The sequence below is a fragment of the Ursus maritimus genome, unplaced genomic scaffold (genome assembly GCF_017311325.1).
Source record: "Ursus maritimus isolate PB19 unplaced genomic scaffold, ASM1731132v1 scaffold_10, whole genome shotgun sequence".
Lineage (NCBI taxonomy): Eukaryota > Metazoa > Chordata > Mammalia > Carnivora > Ursidae > Ursus > Ursus maritimus.
The window spans coordinates 50,397,855-50,420,452 of NW_024423344.1; the positions used below are offsets into that span (position 1 = coordinate 50,397,855).

The 22,598-nt window shown below is 38.9% G+C and overlaps 1 protein-coding gene across 1 annotated transcript in view; it reads left to right on the forward strand.

Annotated features, from left to right (window-relative positions):
- Positions 1-10,316: 10,316 nt before the first annotated feature.
- The window catches only part of SCEL (sciellin), a 165,963-nt gene continuing 153,681 nt past the window's right edge, over positions 10,317-22,598 (forward strand). Inside the window, exons 1-2 of the mRNA XM_040620240.1 lie at positions 10,317-10,569; positions 15,074-15,344. The gene's annotated coding sequence lies outside the window, so the exon portion shown is untranslated. The remainder of the gene's footprint in view (positions 10,570-15,073; positions 15,345-22,598) is intronic.

Here is a 22,598-nt window from a genome sequence, read left to right on the forward strand (position 1 = left end):
GTGCTTGAGAGACCCCACACTCACTGTTTTGCCTGAATTTTCTCAACCTGTGTGCTTCTGACATTTTTCCTCTCAGTAGCTCATTCTACAAAATCCCCCAAATTTTGAATTTTTGAGAAACCCTAGTGTTTTTGTGAACTTGCTGAATTAGATTCCCTTTTCCTTCCTTCCTTCCTTCCTTCCTTCCTTCCTTCCTTCCTTCCTTCCTTCCTTCCTTCCTTCCCTCGTTGTCTTCCTGTAGGTATAAATTGTGCAGTAATTCTTTCGATGTGAAAATTGCAGTATTTGGACCAGAGTTCTTGTTGCTGCTATAACAACAAATTTAGTGACTTAAAACAGTATAATTTTATTGTCTACATTTCTGGAGGTCAGAAGGCTGGAATGGCCTCATTGGGTTAAAACCTATGTGTCATCAGGGCTGTGTTCCTTTTAAAAACTCTAGGAGAGAGCTGCTCCTTGCCATTTCCCCTTCTACAGTCTGCCTGCATTCCTTCTATGGTGGCCTCTTCTGTCCTCAGAGACAGCAGTGGCCGATCAAGTCTTTCATGCTCATGACTCTGACTTTATTTCCCTCCTCATAACTCCATCTCTGACTCTTATACTCTTGACTCCCTCTTTTCACTTATAAGGACCCTTATTACAAGGGTCCTTTCATTGGGCTCACCCAGATAATCCAGCATAATCTCCCCATCTCAAGATCCTTGATTTAATCACATCTTCAAAATCTCTTTTGCCATGTAGAACAATATATATATACAGCTTCCAGGGATTAAGATGTGAATATATTGGGGAGGTGGGGGGAAGGTTATTATTCTGCTTATTATAGACGTAATGGGCTCTTAAAAATAAGGTTCTTTATTCCTTTCTGGTTGAAATGATAGCTCCATCTAACCTAGATTCTGAATCTTCAAATCTTGGCCCAAACGCTTGCTCATCTGCTCTGCCTTAAGTCCAGTAGAACAGTATCAGATGTAATACTTTCTTAGAAGAGTATATTCCATTATAGGCCAGAATGAATTCTTTATGTGTACAGGTAATACACATTTTAGTGAGCTGAAAATGAGCTTGACTCTGCAAAATATCACCTTATATTTTGCCACTTTTACAACCAGTTTCAAACACTCAATCATTTTAGTAATGGCACATGAAAATCTATCTATTTTGTGTGCTACGATATTTCCCAACTTTTATCCTTATGTTTTTGTACTTCATTTTCTTCTTTTTCCAAGAAAATCAGATGAAAACTCTATAATATTTTCTTGGAAATAAAAAGATATGTCCTGTAATGACTGCGATGATATAATTACCATTATTCTATTGAAGTGAATTTTAGACCAGGATGATTTATAAGATATAGTAAAGCATCAATAAACATCATTTAATCTGCCAGCCCCTGTGTGTTCATAAGAATAAAATGTCATTCCTGTCCTTGAAGAATCCATAGCTTAGTAGGAGGGAGAGATCATGCACAGAAGAGAGAATTGGCAACCTGTGGGAGCAAGACTCATACTAGAAAATTAAATAAGGTGATTCAAATTTTGTTAGTAGAGGACATTCAGACTTTAAACATGCAAGCAAAGGTATTTCCTTGGAAACTGGAGGTAAATGTCACTTTCTTAAGTTTGTATTTGAAACAGAGGAGGTTAGCAATTACAATACATGTTGAAATAAAATTTCTAATTTGAAATATCTTTTATACTTATTTACATATTTCTTCTTGATGTCATATTAAAAGATTTGATGATATTAATGAATAGGAAACAAAGTACAGAACATTAAAGTGGGTATTTCAGAGATTAGAAAAGAAAAGCAATTAAAATATCTTGATTGTTGTATCTTGATTGTTGGGATTTTTGTTTATAAAATACCATTGCGTATCTATCCCCCAAAGGAGTATGAAGGACATAGGTTTGTGGAGGAAGAGTAAGAACAAGATAGTTCTTGCTCCTGATGAATGGGGATGTCAGGCAGGTCCATAACATTAATTTAATACAAAAATAATATAAATGATTAAATCTTAGAGACACGTATACAATTACCTATGGCAGTGTGGAGATAATCACATTAAGAATTAGTTGTTAGGAAAGACAAAAGATTAAGAGACAGAGTTATTCTTGAGTGACTGCTGAAAATGCCCATATTAAGAAAAAAAATCTTCTTTAAACATATATTGTACTCATGAACCCTTTTGATGTAGCTTTAGTGTATTCATTCAATAGAAAATATGACTAGATTTGTGACAAGACCATGTGATCATCTTCTCTTGCTTTTGCCTACCTATCCTGAGTTGACTTAGATTGTAGCTTTGGGAAAAATCTTATTTGATCAATGCAGAGTTGCATTTCCTATCTCAAAGGATTAAAAATTTACTCTGCATGTATGTGGTTGGAATTGGGTTGAGGTCGCATTAAATATGGTTGTAATGGCTGGGGCCAGTTGGCTGGCACAAATGAAGATGACAGACCACTATCTTGTGTCATGAGTTCTGCATTCACTTGCCACCCTTTGCCAAATGATGCTTTATCTCCCTTGGAATTGTGCTTGGTGGTTTGGGGTGAACAATAAAATTCAATAATAGTAATTCCAATCTTATTGGTAGATGGCTAGTCAGCCTTTATGTCTATATGACACCAAAATAACTAACCCTATTATTGTTTTAATTGCTTGAATTTGTTATTTTGGCTACATAAAATCTTCATAGTGAAAGTCATGTTGAAAATTAGCCAACAATACATGCTGAATAGAACTGTAAGGAAATTTTAGGTAAACTTTCATTTGGAAATGAAGACTTTTGTGATGAACTGAAGGGCCCATAGAATACTACTGTCCTGTGGCTCTGAGGTCTGCTGGAGCCCTATAGTGACATATAGAAGCCGGGAGAATGATGGACCAACATAACTAGGTCTTTGACTATTTTAGGGTTTGAACATCTGAATGACATGAACCCAGTAATATCAAATACCATTCCCTAGGAAGAGAGGTGGGCTGTCTTTGCAGTTTGGGTAATAGATAAGCTGAGTCAAAGATTCCGAAAGATTTTTTAAGATTTTAAAGGTATTTTTCAAATTTAAAAAAAAAAAAATCCAAAAAGATTTTGTACCCTTAAAAACATACTGTCATTTCCAAGTAAGAAACAATTTTTGCTTTTAAAAATAGGCTTGGGGCGCCTGGGTGGCTCAGTCAATTAAGCATACGACTCTTGATTTTGGCTGAGGTCATGGTGTTAGGGTCGTGAGATGGAGCCCTGTGTGGGGCTCTGTGCTCCACTTGGGATTCTCTCTCTCTCCCTTTCCCTTTGCCCCTCCCCCTGCTTTGTGGGTGCATTCTATCTCTCTCTCTAAATAATAAATAAAATCTTTTTAAAGAAAGGCTTAGGAGTGCCTGGGTGGCTCAGTTGTTAACCGTCTGCCTTTGGCTCAGGGCTTGATCCTGGCGTTCTGGGATTGAGCCCTGCATCAGGCTCCTCCGCCAGGAGCCTGCTTCTTCCTCTCCCACTCCCCCTGCTTGTGTTCCCTCTCTCGCTGGCTGTCTCTCTCTGTCAAATAAATAAAAATAAAATCTTTAAAAAAAAAAAGAAAGAAAAAGAAAGGCTTAAATAATAGCCTCAATTGTTTTTTAAGTTGTTTTTTTCATTTCAGAGACTTATTTCCAAGGCAAGGTCCTGAATTTGATTTTGTTTGTTCCTCAGACAATTAAAGGCTTGAAGGACACTAGGGCCAAGAGCATATGGCTGACACAAAGAGGCAGCTAAGACCATTCGAAATTCCCACTTGTGAGAAAGTGGTTTGGGTCTCCGTTGTCCAGATTAGTTGCCTGTTTACTAGAGTATTATTCAGTTTCCTCCTCCTTTTGACTGGGTCCACTATCAGTATGGCAGAACTATGACTGTAAATCTGACCAGGGATTTATTGTGGCCAGTTCATATATCCATGAGCGGCAGGAGCGTGGGAATGTTGGGGCTTTTGCCGTGCAAGGTGAGCTCCATGTTTTGCCGTAACTGAGTACTGTGAACTCTGGCCATATCGCATTAGCCTTCATAATACAAAGACTTGGGGCAACTGATGTGCTTCAGCAAGCTTTCGTTTTACGTATCCCTCCCTTTTTTTGTCTTGAATTTTATTTTATTTTTTGTAATTTTTCTATTTAAATTCAATTAATTAACATATAATGTATTACTAGTTTCAGAAGTGGAGTTTAGTGATTCATCAGTCTTATATAACACCCAGTGCTCATTACATCCTGTGCTCTCCTTAATGTCCAGTTACCCCATCCCTTTACCCACCTCCCCTCCAACAATCTTCAGTTTGTTTCCTATGATTAAGAGTCTCTTATGGTTTGTCTCCCTCTCTGATTTCATCTTGTTTTATTCTTCCCTCCTTTCCCCTATGATCCTCTATTTTGTTTCTCAAGTTCCACATATGAGTGAGATCATCTGATAATTGTCCCTCCCTTTGCCCAACTCTCCTGGCTGCTTGGCTTTGCATCCTTTCAGCACTTCTGTACTAGAGTGAGCCTGTGGGTGCAGTACTTCCTCTGGGTTTCCATATAAACAGCAATTAGATTGGAGTTTGGGTTGTGTAAGATATACAATTTCTCCTTTTTATTTTATTGCATGGAGAAATAAGGATACTATTTACCTTGCAAATTTATTTTAATGATGATCATAAACGTATGTAAAGTGCTGAGGAAACTAAGTAGGATGTATGTTCATCCAGGGAAATGTCTGTGGTTTTTCTTTGTTTCCCTTTAGTGTGGATATTCAAGAAATGTTGCCAAATAAGAGACTGCTCAGATACAAACACAAGAGCACATGCTGAAACTGCCTTTGAAAATGCAAGCCAGCTGGCTGCTCTAGACAGACTCTTAGGAAGAAAGCCTTCTTCATCTAATTCATAAATGGGAAGTGGAATTGCCAGGCCTAACTGGCTTGTTTATTTATTTATTTTTTGTTTAAACGATGTATTGCTGAATAACTGTGACAACATTAAGAAGAGAGTGCACTAGGAAAGTGAGGGGTGACCTTTCACGAAGCAGTGTGACAACCACCTCTATATATGGAAGAGTCTAGAGATGATTCCATGCAGGGAACACTCTGTATGGGTGGTATGACCTCTGGCAAGCAGTTGATAATCGGCAAGTGTGTGTGTATACCAGCTTGACTGGTGTGTGTGTGTGTGTGTGTGTGTGTGTGTGTGTGTGTGTGTGACATGAGTATATTCCATATTGTGTCTCTCTCTCTCCATATATACAGGGGAGGACATGAAACAATGTGGAAGTAGGCAACCATCAGTTTTTTCTTTGTAGTTATAAGAACTGATTCTGCTTTTTGTTTCTTTATTCATGTGTTTTGTTTTTTGGATTCCACATGAGGGAAGTCATTTGGTGTTTGTCTTTCTCACGGGAGGAAATGGGGGCATGGGCGAAAATGGGTGAAGAGAAGTGGGCCTCCAGTGATGGAATAAATAAGTCATGGCAGTAAAAGGCACAGCATAGAGAATATAGTCAATGATATTGTGGTAGTGCTGTATGGACAGACATGGTGGCTACACTTGTGGTCGAGCACAGCATAACATATAGAGAAGTTGAATTACTGTGTTGCACACCTGAACCTAATGTAGCATTGTGTGTCAACTATATCAAATTAAAAAAAAAAACAAGAAGGAAAAGAAAACAAAGAAAAATGTGAAAATAAATGCTGATTTCTGTCTATCTATCTATCTATCTATCTATCTATCTATCTATCTATCATCAACATTTATTTTCATGCTCTTTATGCTCTCCCCTGTATTGCGGGGCTGGAAGCCTGAGAACCCTGTTTTCCAGACTCCTTTGCTTTTGGCTCTGGTTATAATTTATGTTCTGTCAATGAAATGAACTCATGCAAGATCCTGAAGGTAAAATATAGGATCAATGAAACCATATATGAAAAAAATAAGAATTCCCTTGCAATTACAAATAATAACTTTCCTAATTTATTGGTTTTGTAAGTTTGGAATTGTGATCAGAGACCTCTCCCCCTTTAAAGCAAGAAATAGCTGTTCAGCTTTCACTGCAATGATTGAATCCTTTATTAAAAGGGGAATGCATTTTTTTCCTTTTAGCTGACTTTTAATGTGACATTGTTTGAGAGACTGAGCACAAAATTTTTAAACAGATGACAAGGCTGTCACCTTTGAGTGGCACAAATTTAGTAGCAACAGTAGAGTTTTTATTATGGTTTCTTTAAAGTATGACACCCCAAAGTTATTCCTCTATGCCTTCACGATAAAATCACGTTAAGTGGCAACGTTTAAGACAGTGATTTGGAGAAAGGTGAGTATGAGGAAGGCAGTATAATTATCATCTAAGGAAATAGCACTAGATTTGTGGGAAGGTAATTGTATGTATTACTGAGCAATGTGATGATCCTCTCACATGAAAAGTTCATCTCCAAGACGTATTCAGTCAGGTGAGCTATCAGCTAGATCTGGTCTTTGATAAATACATCCACTTTAATAGCAGTCCCTGAGATGAAAGGTTTGGATTCTTTCAAGGAATCACAAATTCATGGCACTCAATCTCTGCAGCTTGAAAATATGAAATGAAAACTCTAGCATGCTGCCTTAAAAGCCATCAAATTATACTGGAATCCTACTTTTGGACATAAAAGGAAGACATACATAGGACATAGCATGTTACTAATTAATTCATCTCTCTCTCTTTATTCCTAAAATGATTTTAAGCAACTGGTTACAATAAGAAAGTAATGCTTCTTGGTCTGATGTAAAATGAGGAATTGCCTAAGATGATCCCTAAGGTGTCTTCCATACCACACCCTTTATGAGAAAATCTGGGGAGTCTGTCTTTCAAAACATCATTACAAGGGACCATAAGGTGAAGTCTTAATAATAAACCTCCTTATGTGATGTTTAAGGTAGACCTAACTTCATTCTAGAATCTACCTGTTATTTGGGTTCTTGTGATTCTGAAGCTTACAGCATTGTTCACAGCATTGTTGTAAACTTAATTCCCTGGAAAGTTAGGAGATGAGGATTTGTCCTCTATTCTTGTTACTAACTTGGTGAATTTGGCAAATGCTTGTTACCTTTCAGAGGGCAAATTTAGTAACAGCAGGAGAATGTCTTATTACAGTCCTTATATTACATGAATTCTAAAACTACGTTTGGTGATTTGGAGGGAAGGTAGTTAGGAGGACAGTGCACTTTTCATTTAACGAAACAACGTTTAACTTGTGAAAGGTAATGAAAAAGAGTTTCTTCGCTGATAAAATAGACTTCCTTTTGAAGCAAAGGGTGTCATTTTTATTCTGTTGGGAAATTTTTCAAGCCAATATTTTATGTGTTTTTAAAAAAAGAATTTAAGCAACATAATTCACAATAACCAAAGGGTAGAATTAACTCAAATGTCCATCAACAGACAAATGAAGGAGCAAATGTGATATATACATAAGTGGTCTATTTATTCAGCCTTAGGAAGGAAATTCTGACACGTGCTACAATGTGTGTGAAACTTGAGGATATTATGCTAAGTGAAAGAAGCCAGTCACAAAAGGACAAATATTGTATGATTTTGCTTATGCAAGTACCTCGAATAGTCCGATTCACAGAAACAGAAAGTAGAATGGTAACTGTCAAGGGCTGGAGGAGAGGGACATGGGGAGACATGGGTGCAGGGCGTCCGTTTGGGAAGATGAAAAAGTTCTGGAGATGAATAGTGGTGAAGGTTGGGTAAGAGTGTGAATGTACTGAAATATATAGCACTGTAAACTTAACAATGGTTAAAATGGCAAATTTTATGTTATGTCTGTTTTAACCCAATTAAAAAATAAATATAAAGAGAAAATTTAAAACGACTTCAACTGCATCTTCATGTTTATCCCTTTTCCTAATTTTAAGAGTGAAATAAGTCTCGTTTCTCCAAAATTCTGTGTCTCAGCTGCTTTAAGTCTGAATAAAATGTCACCAGTGGGTTTTTGTCTCTTAAGATGTCTCGTTTGGTAGGCCATTAGCTTTGAGACACATGTTTGTAGCTTTGAATTCAGATAAAATAGAATTATCTCTAAGTTGCATCTTGTGTTTGTTTTACAATTAAAAACATGGAAGGTAAATTAAGAAAAATAATATCACCATCTTGGAAAATTGCCTTTTGGGAGATTACACGCACGACAGTTTATATTAAAGATGCGATATTACCATTTCTTCTTATTGAATGTATTTTAAAATGCACATTTTGGCATCAAGTTAAAGATGCTTATAAAATATTTTCTTACTTGTTAAAGGGAACCCAACTTATTGATGATATGCTTCTTGTTCCCCTATGAATATTTGACCAAATCCTTCTGTTCTTTTACCTTTTTATGGTGTTTACAGTAAGCTAATAATGCCCTGAAAAGTTGTTTATTTTTCTATTTATTTTCTGTTATATAACTCTCATTAATGCCTTTATGTGTCAAAGTGTCATGCCAATAATACTAAAGTGAGAGTAATTTTTCCATTTTTTTAAAGTAAAGTTACAATGATCGATCAAGTTTTAAAATTCAGATTCTCATCCAAAAACTTGCATAATATTTATTTTAGAATAGTAACTACCCCCACCCCAGGTGGGTGGTAAAAGATAAGAGGAAAGAGGACACCAAGCACCTAGACATATTTTTGACAGAATATAAGGCACCTTGAATTTTTCCTCAGTAGTCCCCTTTTTTATGATGAGTTTGCTATTACTTATGTTTTGGCAGAAAATTTTCATAAATGTTTAATTCTTTTATAGATAAAACAATTTAGAGTAAAATATAACCATCATGAAGAATAGCCAATAACTTGTAACATTGTCCTGAATTTAAAGGTGAAAGCATTTATAATGTAAGCACAAAGACACTCAGAAGCTCAGTAAAGTTATTAGAGAAGTCCTGTAAGTCACGAGTGTCTGCAGGGGCAGGGACGGGTGAGGCGAAACTTTTAATGTTAAATACATCTCGGGCAGCAGTGACCCTGGCCTTGGACATGATTCCTTATAATAATTTTTTCCTCCCAAATCTGTTGCAAAATGTAGAGTTTCAAGTGCTCCCAGATGGTTATGTCAGTGAAAGTGAATTTCATGGTGGAAATGCTGTCTGTTTGGAGTCCATTGGGAGTCAGTTATTTCCCCATGAATGGTTCCAGTTTATTTTGGGTCAGTCTGAGTAAATGTCAAGCACTTTTTCACATAGTGAAAGTGAACTCTTCTGTGGGCACTTCCTATGAAAGCCAGATATCATGGCAAAGATAGGACAGCTCCTCAGTGCTTTACAGGCAATTCTCAAATCCAAACTCCCCTGAAAATTCAGACTTTGTTTTCACAACTTCTTTGATAATGTTATTGGAGCAGACCTGATGTGACTATTCAGAGTTTTAACTAGTTCTACTTATTATAAATATTTGTACATTGAACTGTGGAAATATTAGTGTTTGATTACAGATGCTGCCCTAGAGCCTGCCAGGAGTGTTCCATAATGTGATATATACACAAAAATCAGAACATTTCTGAATTCCCAAGCACCTCTGGCTATAAGGGACTAAGAAAAGGGATTTGGGTCTATACTACTGCACATATTTGTGTTACTACTACTAAGTAATGATATTCTTTCACGAAACAAATATTTATTGTATGCATATTGTGTCACGCACTGTGTCAGGGGTGGGATATACAATTGTGGGGAAAACATACAATTCCTACTGTCTAGTTGGGGAAACAATCACATGTACATCTATGTAATTACAGATATACTTCTATCTATCTGTGTATCTTTATGTTATATATATTTAAATATACCAGATATAAAATTATATGTAATATTGTATACAGTCTATCATATGCATATTAAGTATATGCTATATATAATTTCAGATTGATATAGATAACCATAGGTTATATCTATTGAAATAGATAATTATAGGTATATAATTACAAGGTGTGTTAGATTGTATAAAAGAGAAGAACAGAGTTCAGGAAAAAAATGGGGGAAGGTCTAATATAAGTTAATGAATCAGGGAATATTTGAATGGAAACCTGAAGAGTTACTGGAGTAGACAGGTGAAGGGGATGTGGAAGTATCCCATCTAGAGGAAACGGGTTGTACATAGGTACAGGCAAATGTGAAGGGTAGAAAAAGACTATATGCTTAGTGCATGGCAAGGGATAAGAGATTAAGACGAGATACAGCTTTAGAAGCAGCAGAGGCTAGATTATTCTGAATGGGCCATGGAAAAGACAAATGTTATTCTATTTGCTGGGGAGTGATATAATCAAATTTAATTTTTAAATTATCATTCTAGGATATAAAAGGAATTCAAAGAATGAATTGGAGTTGTGCAAAATTGGAAGAAAATAAAAAGCATTTCTGATGAGAGATGATGGAGAAAAGACCAGAGTGAAGGAAGTGGAGATGAAGAGAAAGAGATGGAGTCAAAATTTAATTTGGATAGAAGACTGGCAGGGCTTAGTAAAGGATTGGCCACAGCAGTAGAGGGAGAGGCTTGCTATTTTCTGGGCGAATGGAGGTGTCACTTGCCAAGACAAAGAAGACTGGAAGAGGTGGGTATTGATTTGGGCTGGGGTGAGGGGACAGCAAGAATTCCATTTTAGACACATTAAGTTTGTGATGTCCAAGTGGACATCCAAGTGGACACGTCAAGTAGACATTTGGATACACAGATCTGGAGCTGGGATATAAATTTGGAGGCTATTAATTTGGGAGTTATAATACATATGGATTTAAAGCATAGGAATGGATGAGGATACTTAAAGAATGAAGACAGAAAAGAAGGTCAGAGGCTGGCCTTTAGCCTTGTTGGGGAATTTCAACATTTAAAAATCAGGCAGAAGAGGAAAAATCAACAATGGGGCATGAGAAGGAGCAACCAGACTAGTAGGAGAGGAACCCGGTGAGTGGTATCAAAAAATCCAAGAGAAAAGGGTTTTAAGAAGCAAGTGCTCAAGAATGTTGAATGCTGCAAAGAGGTAGGAGAGAAAGGGTCTGAATGGCTCCTTGTTTTTGACAACAAAGGGGTAACTTGGGGCCTTAGCGAGAGCATTTTCTGTAACTAGATTGTGGTAGGTCAATCAGTAATGGAGTGGGGTGGGTTTTTTTGTTTGTTTGTTTGTTTTTGTTTTTTTCCAGAAGTTTAGTTGTGAGGGGGAACAGAGAAACAGAGATAAATAGAGATAAATGCAAGGGCGAAAAGATTATTCAAAAGATAGGAGCTATGAGCATATGTCTGAATGCTGATGGGGAATAATGAGGGGGAGAGAAGATGCTGAAGATGCCCAGGAGAGAAGGGTTCCAAGGAGTTGAGGCCACTGCATACTCTTTATCAGGGTACTATGGTATTTCATACATGAACCCACTTTAATCCTTACAACACCACTAGACATAAGTATCACAGTTGTAACACCTCATTCCATTCCAAATGGCTAGGAAGTCCAGCAAGAATAGCTCCAGGCTTACTCATGTCTACTAGGAATATCCTTGAAGTTCAAAGGAAAGTACAGATGTTTCTATCCTGCTCTCCTTGGTTGCCTCTGGTCCCTGGCAACTTTGCTCTCAGCAGAGGCTCACAGAGTCCTTCCTCCCTTGTCTCCTCCTGTCTCATCTTCATTTCCACGTCATCCTCTGCCCTCTCCCTTAGTCCTGACTTTTTGTCAATGCACTACTTTCACTTATGTTAGTAAGTTCTCTTTGCATTGTATTCCCATTCTTGGGAAGCATCCATAAAGTTCAACAAAAGCTAATATTGATCACTTCACATAGCACATCTTGGATTTATTCACTTAATTAAATGCCTGTTGTGTGCTAGTTACTGTCCTATACAGTGATAAAAACAGATATGGGGCTTATGCTCTAATGTGTGTGTATGTATGGGGGAGTGCAAATGCTTGGTGAGTGAGCCAATAAATTATTTTTAAAAAGATAATTTCAGGTTATGATGAAGTCTATGGACAAAATAAACCAGAGCAATGTGATGGGGAACTGAATGTTTCCTTTAGATTGGGAGGTCAGGAAAGTTCTGAATACTATGCTAAAAGACCCCTCTCCACTGAGGGTGAGGATGGAAACAAAGAGAACCCACCTTGACCTACTGGGGAGAATGATAAATATCAAAAGTGTGAAGGGGAAAGGAATGTGGTCTAGCAAGCTACTCCCATTTCACAGATGCAGAAGGCAGTTAACCTAGTCTGTTCAAGGCCCTTTGACTCAAAAGGGATAACATTATGATTCCAACCTCTGTCTGGTTATTTCCTGAATAAAAGCACCAGCTCTAAGCTTACAATATTTCCCAGGAAGCCTCGAACAGACCAGTCTACCTGGCTCTACAAGTGAGGCTATTACCAAAATAAGCATCTTTGGATGAAATGATTTATTTGCAAAAACACTGTGGATCTTTTGGAGACAGTCGGCAATGTGAAATCAAGATTTTCACTGCCACACCATGTTATCATTATGAAATGTCATTTTTTTAGACAGGTCTTAAAATTCTGCCAAAGGCCACTTATTCTTTCCCTTCTTTTCTAGGAAGGAATGTGCCTAAATTTTCCCAGAAAGATGGGTGTTCCCTTCAGAGAAATAAATTGCTCAACCTTGCTCAGTGGCAGCCAACTACAGAAAATCACAATAATTAAGGCAGGATTTTTCTTTCTTTTTTATATCCTACCAAAAGTATTGCATAGAAATCCAAGACTCTGCATGGTGTTCTGCGCTTCACCATTGCCGAAATTGATCCAGAAATTGCTATTGCTTGATTGGTTTGACAGTCCCTCCAAGTTTCCCACCAGATACGGTGAGATACGGTGAGGTATAACTATGGAGCATGGCTTTGTAAAGTATTGGGAGGTGCTTCCTCTGGTTAGCCTTTTATCTTGAATACAGTTTAGGGGATTATAATGGAAAGTAAAGCCAAGAAATAGCCTACCTATTTTAAAAGAGCAAAGGGAATGAAATGATCTTTACATGGTTAGAAAATAAGATTTATGAGGAAAGATTAAAGAAGATGGGAAGAATGAATAGAAGGCTGAAGGTAACAGATGTCAGATTGGTGCTTGTTACTATTTCTTCCCCATTCCTGGGCTGGACCTCAGGGTCCCCTGAAAATCCTCTGGAGTACCTCAAGAAATCCCTCCAAGCTCTGCTTCCTACCTTCATTCTGTACCTCCTTCTTCTGGTGTCCTCCTCCCTTTCTCTCCCATTTCTTCATGCCTGGTTTATTTCCCCTACCAAAGCCTTTAGTTAATTGTCTTATTAAGCTGTATTATTTTCTGGCTCTCATAAGAACCACTTACCACTCCCATCTAGTGGTTAACTAAAGATGACCCTTCGTGTTGGTTTCTAGCACATAGTTTGGCTTACTAAATGTTTTTTGAATTGAATATTTACAACAATGTCTTTGCCATGGCTATCTTATGTTAGGCTGATGCTTTGAGAATGAGTGACACAGAGAGAGAGAAAACAGCAGGTCTCTATAGTGACAGCAATTCCCAGTAGCTTGGGTTTCCCATTCCAGCTCCCATCTGTGAAGATCTTTAGAATAACATCAGTTTTCTCAGACTGATGTATTGGTTGGGACAGGCCAACTGCTATAACTCAGAGTATCAAAGTTATAAAGTTTGAAATCTGGATTGGAAATCCATAATAAAAGTTTGTCACTCGTATTAGCCTAGCTGGCTGGCTTTACTGGGCAGCTGTCCTCCAAATAGCAATGTAGGCTTTAGATCCTTTTCTTGATCCTTAGATTTCTCTATTGAATGTGTACAAGTGGAAAAAAGAGAAAACTGTGTATGTGAGGCCTGGAAGTAGTATATGACTATTCATATGCTGTTCATTCTATTCGTATTCCACTGACCAACACCCAGTTACAGGCTACATCCAATTGGAAAAGTGGCTACGACATGTCGCCCAGCAGTGTACTTGGAAAGAAAGGAAAAATCATTTGGTGAACAACTAACTCATGGCTAGCACAGATGTCATGAGTGAGCCTCTATTTCTATTAATCAAATGACTCTAACTAAAATGTTAAGATAAAGTATGGCTGCTGTAAAGGGTATATACAAAGTCTTCAAAGACTCTTACCTTTGACAAACCATTACATTTTGACAGACAGGGTTAAGGAAATGAATTCAGACATATGAAATTGTACTGAAAGTTAAAATATACATGGTCGATATACTGGAATTGTGACCCTGACAATATATTAAATGTTTCTCATGCAAAACAGTTAGGAATATTATAGTATCCACTGACGACAATTCAGTCACACTTCTGCAATTTTTACAGGACATCTGACCCTTCCCATTTATCTCATTTTTAATATTTTCAAAAGGAGAAAAGCTCCTTTGTTTGATCTGCTTACGTGTGTTATCATGAAAGAATGAAAGAACAAATGAAAGAGTGAGAAAGAAAGAAGGGAGGGAGGAGGGAGGACAAATCATACTTAGTACATAAACACACCCACACTTTTTTTATGACCATTTTACTACTGTTTTGTTAAACAATGGAGCCTATTAAATTTTGGGATTTTCCTCCCAACTGTGAAAAAAATAAACAAGCAGAATTTTATTTCAGTGTTTGTTTTGGCATCAGGTTTAATTATTTTTCTTTTCTTTTGGTTATATCAGCTCACCGCCTCTGGTCTGTCAACATTAGCCCCTCATACAGGAGTACTATGGGGTTCTGGTGGAGCACATATTAAAAATAATGAAAAAACAAGCAATTTCACAAACACCAAAACCTGGAGGAGGTTTGGGAAGAAGAGCAGAGCCTGGAGAGAATAAGTAGAAACAGAGCTACAAACCAGATTAGGATCAAAGAACCCAACTTCTTCCTAAAACATTCAACTTTATAAAATACCATCATGGGAGCAAAATGACTCATTCAAATGGCATAGAGTGTGAGGATGGAAGGGACAGGAAGGCTGCAGAGCAGAGCACCACATGGCCTATGCCAGCAGTCTGGCAGATTTGATTTGGAAAATTCTGATGATATATAAGAAACTAGAGATTAATATCATCCCATAGAATCATTCTTCCCTTCCTTCCTCCTGTACAGAGCACCTCCGCCATGAGAAATGCTATGCAAGACACGACCCAGTCAATACATCCTTTTGAGGAATATCAATTAACATTGTCCAGCAGTTCAAGAACCTCAAGGCTGACTATCCTTCGCAAAGGAGGCCGAACAGCTCCTGTGTCTGGAGGGCATGGCCTGAGGCAGCACGGACACCTGGGAACAAAGAGAACCATCCATGGAACTCTGGGCCTTGCCTCTGGATGGAAGATTAAACTGCCTTTCAAGGAAAGTGCCCAGGGAGATGTGCTGGGTGAGTCCCATCTCTTGCTTACCTTCTACCTTGCGATCTCATTCTCTGGTCAATATTTATTGAGTTACAAACGTGCAAGACGATCAGGGCAATTGAGTGATGTGTGAGACACAGCCCTGCTTTTTAGGAATGTACAGTAACTATAATATAAGATGGACAGAGCCGTATGAAAGATACAATTAGGAACTGAAGGAGTACATAGCTCTCCTGGTGACACTAGGGTTTCAGAGAAGAATCTGCATATTTGAGCTGGGCTTAAAAATCTCAAACTTGCAGGCACGTTAGGATCTGACCTTTTACCTTTGTATATGACTAATTTATTTCACAACCTGTCCTGTAAGTTACATAGTTACAGGCTAGGTTCTTTGCCGGTGGTAGAACCAGATCTACAAAAAGCCTTTGGTGCTCAGAACCACTACCGCGTATGAAGGCCTCTTAAGGAATCTTAGGAATCACTAATTCAAATTCCCCTGTCTCTTACAGTAAGTAGAATGACTCCAGTGAACCCAAGGGGCCAAATATTTAAGACATGCTTGATTCTACTGCCCCTGTGCAAATCCGCTTTATGAAAGGAAAAGGAAAGGCAAAGCCAGGGTCACCTAAATGATGAGACAGGAGATTTGAATAAAACGTGGTGAGAAGACTCATCGTAAAATGTCTTGTTAGGCTAAATGATTTGTTTTTCTGTGCATTCATATGAAAAATAAGTATTTACTTACAAAAATAGAAGTAAATTTGCTCAATAAATTAATCTCAGCTGTATTTCAGACAAATGGTTGGAAATTTAAGTATCTGAGACCTAAGTATCACCCTTGCTCCCTTTTACTGTCAACAAGTTAGATCAGTCTCTCAGTCCGAAGGAACAAGGATGTAGTTATTTCCCATTGAGTCAGCTCAAAGTGCTTAGAGCCTTTTCCTCCAAGGAGCCAGGGTGCTGTTCACAGAAGTCCTAATACCGGCTGGCCAAGCTCTGCTTCAGGAAATCAAAATGTGTTGGTCCTGACTTGTCTTTATTCATCTTACTTACGCCTAGAAGATTTAGTTCCCTTTGACATTTGCAAACTAGATCTATAGCCACATTTCCATGGTTAATTCAGCAGCAGCTGAACTGGAAAGCTTCTTGAATGTGACATCATAGTGTACAGATTTTTCTCATTTAGAATGGCTAAGAGAAAAATTATAGACTGGCAATAATGGAACATATCAGATGCCTAGGACCTTAAAATACTTCTTAGCTTTAAGGTGTGGAAATCTTCATAATGCATAGGATTAATTTTTCTTCATGCCTTCCTCACTCCTAGCCTGATTCTCTTTTTGGAGAGATTTTTAAAGACTAAGCTGAGTGCTTCAATGTCTGTCACCATTTTATCTGCATTTTCACATGCGTTTTAGCAATCATGTGAGTCATCTCTTCCTCACCTCCCACAAATAGCGTGGGTTAAATGGAGCCATGGGAATTTTTTAAACAAGTAGTCATTCCGACTTTGGAATCTAAAAAGACATCGCTTACATTAAAAGCACATACACACAGTGACGGACCTACCATTGCAGCTGCCTGTGAATGCTCCATAAGGCAGACACCAGTGATTTGTGTTTTGGATGTTATCCTTGATCCTCTGCTGTTTTGGAGGCAGTGTTTGAAATCAGAGTGTGTTGGGGAACTGACCTCATTACGTCATATGTGCTGAATCACTGTCCTACAATTCTTGTCCCCAAGGCACGGGGCAGACAGCACGCTGTCATTGCGCTGTCCTGGAAATGGGTGCCAGTAAAAATCCTGGCAGGCTTGTGGGACATTTTTACTGCTTTTTCCCATTGTTACATTCATGTGATCAAGAAGATGTCTCTCTGTCTCTCCATCTCTATCTCGGTCTCGGTCTCTCTCTCTCTAACAATCTTTTTCTCTCTAAACAATCAAATGCTTTTTAAAATCCTTTCATTTGTAGCTACTGATCTAAGGACTGTGTTTTGACTGTCCTCTAGTGGCTGTTCTGAATCATATTATGTGTCAAAAAGAGAGTTTATCTTTTTGTTTCTTTACCATGTCTCAAAAGAAAACCTGGGTGAGGGGAGTTGTCCTTTAAGAATGTGATGTTTTCGTGTTTGAAAAGAACAAGAAAATAATGATGAATTTTAATCTCTATTTTGGTTCATCTTTGCTGCAGTTTGAAAACCCCAAACCTCTGAAATGTTAAGTCAATTAACCCACGTCTGTGCAGCCTCCGTCAATGAATGTGATAGCGTAAGAATACTCATTTTTTGAAGAACAAACTGCTTTTGTCTGCAACCACTCAATTTAAGGGAAAACTACTTCTGGAATCCTATCCAAGCTCTTCATACTCTGAATAATTTCTACTGCCACTCTAATTATCAGCCAGGACGCTGATTTGTAATCACCCACTTTCAATAATTTAAATAGGTAGTTGTTCAGCCAACTATTTTTATTCAAAATGTGACAAAAGCTAAAATTACACGTTGAATTTTATCCAGATGCCGTCTTCTTTTAGGACATGCCAACAGATGCAGAGCGATTGTTCATTTTCTTCTAACATGTCAGAAGCACATCTTTCCTTCATGCATCTAACTAGCAATCTAAGACACAGTCTGCAATTTATGTATCAGTTCGGTTGCTTCCAGGACCAGCAGGCAGGGCATTCTAAGATTTAATTCCGTGTGCTGAATCATCAAACATAACCACACCCAAACCATGTTATTCTCTAGATTTTAGAGATGAGCTTTTCACTGTCCGACTGATTTTCAGCAAGGATCCTTTTGGTGGCTGCATTTTCCTCCAATAATAATGGCCACTTTGAATAAATTTGTCAATACGACTATCACTACTTAATATTTCTGTAGAGGCCCCTAACATCTTTGGTCTATATTTTCTTTTATACTTTCACATACAAAGTGGACCAAGTTTTTCATCTCAAAAAGAACTGAATCAGACAGAATCCAGATTCCTTAAGAAAAAAATTCTATTGTTTCATACTTTTTTTTTTTATTCCAGTAATTACTGCCTTCCGGGCTGGCAAAGGAGTTCACTCTGAAAAGTCCCTGAGCTGCAAAATTGCAAAATTGAGAAGCTAGGTTAAAGGTTTTTCTGTTTTGTGAAATTTGCTAGATTTTGCCAAGCCCCTGTTTTTGCACTGAAAAAGTTTTAGGGAAAGCTTGTTGTTATCCTTTGTCTGGATCCTTGTTCAAAAACTCCCTGTGGAGTAGTTTATTGCTATTAGTGAATGCAGATACAAACAGTTGCCTCAAAGCAGCTCAGTGGTCCTTTGGTCAGTTCCCAGTAGGCCCCCTCTCCAGTTTCTCATTGTGGGTTTTCCAAATTTTCATCCCTTTCTTCAAATCCACCCCATAACTGCCCACAGTCACTATCACCAGATTACCTTGGCTCTTACCTCACGGAGGAAGTAGACTCTATTAACAAGAAATCCTTCAAAGTTCCTTTCACTCTATAAACACACCTACATTTGCAATCTCAGAAACAGGGTTGGGGTTGGGGATGAAGAGACTCTTCTGATTTTGCAGGACCAGTCCCTCCACTTCCCATTTCCTCAGAGCCCTTGCTCCCCCTTTGTCTCTTCTCTTGCATACATCTGAGTATGATTTAGGGTATTGATTTAGGGTCCATCAGAGTCCAAGTGACAGCTCCCAGCTCCCTCCTGAACACAGAGGCCACAGGTGGCTTCTTTGACAGAAGCTGCCGTGTTTTCAGTTATGTGGCCCTGCCACCCTGGCTTCAAGGGATTGCATTATGGAGAGGGGCTGTAGCCAAAGCAGCAGATGTAAGGGCCGTAGCCAAAGGCAGCTCGTATGTGAGAGCCAAAACGACATGGTGTCTGAGTCCTGGTTGGATTCCTGTTTGCAAGCAATAGAAAATGATTCTGGCTAATTTAACCTCAACAGAATATTTGCTGGAAGGGTGTCTGTGGCTCAGATATCTATAGGGACCAAAAGACCTGGCTTAGAGAAGAGGCAGGAACCAAGGTGCTCTGAACAGGTCTGCAGTGGGGAGCACAGCAAAAGTTATACATGAGGAGCAGTATGTTTAGCCTGCTGCCTCCACTGCTGCTCCTTTGGTAGGGGTGGCCTTCAGCTGTCCCTGTACTTGTCTGACTAGCCAAGGCCAAGTGACATACTTGCTCCATAGCCAGGTTAGTCAGGGAGGGAGAATACTGGCTCATTGGCTACTGTGTAGGATGTGGGTTCCATGCCCATATCTACATAGTAGAAGATTCCCCAGAAGAGAGAGAGAGCACAAGTGGGGGGAAGAGCAGAGGAAGTGGGAGAAGCAGACTCCCTGCTGAGCAGGGAGCCCGACGTGGGGCTTGATCCTAGAACCCTGATCTCATGACCTGAGCACCCACTCAGAGGGAGTGGAGAACCCTTGGGGGCAGAGAGATCAGTGGGACGGGAGCAGAACAAGGGAGAGAGCAGAGGCCAGAGAGGTGATAGGGATGAGGGGGGGAAGATTTCAATTATTAATTTGCTTGGGGGTTACATGAAACATTGGCATGCATAACAAATGCTCGGGGAGGGTTGAATTGTATCTAATTGTAATTGTATCTAATTGTAATAAGGAGAGATATATGGTAGTGTTAGAATAGTGGTCCCTGGGTGTCAGGTGGGAGAGTAACTGTCATCATCCCAGCTCCAAATGAGCCAGGGTGAGTAGGACAAGGAGGCGATGAGGACCCAAGAAGTAGGGCTTAATCCAGATTGTGGCCTCTCTCTCCCATTCAAGTGTTCTGTTATACAACCCAGTACCCACAATGCATGTGGCTTGCCCAGGCACCCATGGGATCATTCACTCACAATTTTTAAATGTCATTTTCTCTGTTTTGGAATTGCTAGGTAAATTTTGTCAATGATGGTTTCCTTCATTTCTGGGTCTTTCATGTTTGCAACTATGATTTGTGTTGATTAATGGCTAAATACTGTTTGAAAATATAATAAAGCATTATGGAAATTCTGAACAACTAGATTATTTTTTGCTTTCGTGACTCAGAATTGGCAACTTTACAATTTGTGTTTTATCTTCTTTGGATGATTACCTTGATCAATCAAGCCAAATGGAAATGAAACCTACTTTAGGTGGGGGTGGGGCATGGGCAAGTAGACTTTGGCCAAGTAGAGCTGACAACCTTTCAGGGCTAGAAAGAATCTTGTCCAATTTCTTTATTTTGCAAGTGTGGAAACTGAACTTAGTAAGGTCAAATGACTTGCTAAGGCCATCCTGGGGGAACAGAAATAGGAGTCTATATTTCCTCGCCTTAGTTGAATCATTATAGAATCATTAATATTTGGTAGAGACAGTAGAAAAGCTTTATTTTCTAACCACTGGGTAAGTGGAGGTGGAATTTAAAAAATATTTTAAATCGGGTTTTATTGACCTATTCTTCATGTATAATCTCCATTCCACAGGTCTAGGGTCTATTTTGAGAATCTATGAGGAATTTGAGGAAAATAGTGAAATGGTTAGGTTTATACTTTAGAAGTTAATCTAGCAAGAGTACTCCTCAGTACTGCAAAGAAATTTTAAAAACTATATGTATTTAAAAAATATTTCTTGTCTCATTTTTATTAACTGAAATTAGTTTTATTGGTGTGACTCCTTTTTTTGACTTGTACAAGAGATATATTACCTTTTTGCTACTATCGTATTATTTCTAGATACGACCATGTGTTTCTCCTTGAATTGACTTGTTTCAGATGAAACTTTTAGTTGAGTTGCTTATGATAGTGATTACCTATTTGTTATCTTTTATGTTCAGTGGGCCCTTAGAGCCAGGTATAATGCAGAATAAGACACCCGTGACCATGCAGCAATCAATGGAGGCCGTCTAGGAACCCACTTCAAGGTCAATGTGATGTACCCTGTACTCATGTATTCTTTGATTCACTGCTATGGGATGCAGCATTTCTATCTTTCATTTTGACTTATAAGATCTGGGATATTAGTTCATTTAGTGTGTGTGTGTGTGTGTGTGTGTGTGTGTGTGTGTGTGCATTTGTATGTGTTTGTGTGGGTATAATGCTGTGGGGAAATAAAAATAGTATAAAACATAGTTCACTAATCTCAAGTTACCTCCCAATTGTGTCACCTTAGCCCCTGCCGTTTCTTACGAAGCATGGGTAGTGGACCTTTATCCATTTTGTTTTTGTCCATCCAAGCATCAGAACCCATATTCTATGTTTGGGAAATGTTCTCCCTTTTGATGCTTTGCCAGAACTCACTGTCGGAGTGCTGACAATACTGACCCCATTTGTGGCTGTCCACTTTGCTCATGTTCACTTGATGACCTGTCTTGGGGCTGCATGTTCTTCACTTGGAGATTAATATACACACCTTAGAAATGCCTGCCCAGGCTGGGATGGGGAGAGGCTTGCTTTGGCCTCCCATGAATCTGTTAGAGATAACATAGTCTTTCCCTTTCCTGATGCACAGGTGGTGCCACAAGATCTAATTAAAGGTTAGCTGTCAATTAGCTGCATGCAAACCCTTTGATCTTACTACAGCCCACTCTCCTCAACCCCATCCCCTTGCTCCATAAAATTTATAGACTAAGGTCTGGACTTCCCTGAGAACTGCTGTGCAGCAGCTGGATTGTTGCCTGCCCTATCCCTGATCAGTAACTTACCCTGCATAAAACTCTGTGAATTGTATGGAGTCACCTAGTTGGTTTTCCAGTCTCAAAGCGCCTTATCAGTTTGTGGGATACTTTAATGTCCCTCCCTTATCTTCTAACACTCACCTTTCTAGAATCCTTGCAGTTGGGGCATGGATATAGGCTCTGTTAATCAGATCCATCTGCTCTCCAGACTGTGAATCAGTAACTAGTGATGCCAAGAAGCAAGGACCGTCCAGAATATATTTGGACAACATATGGGGTTGGGGACAGCATACACAGCCACATTTGGTTCCCGAGGGGAACAGTGGGAGCAGCTTCCTAGGCAGCAGTTTCTGATCATTGAGGCTGCTCAAATGTGCTGTGGTGTCTGTACCTGGCAGGAGCTTCAGGCTGTCTTTATTTGACAAGTCTTGTGGTTTGCTTTCAAAGATTGTTTCTGGCTGTAAAATCCCTAAGTTCGCTTCTTTAGCCCTTGCAGAAAGTATGTGAGCTATCTAGTATCTTTTAAATAATTTCCATTTCTCCTTTAATTAGCTGGGGTTGGGTTCTTTTATTTGCATCCAAAAGCCCTGTTATTGAAAGTTGTTCCAGGAGAGACTGCAGCCCATAGACCTTC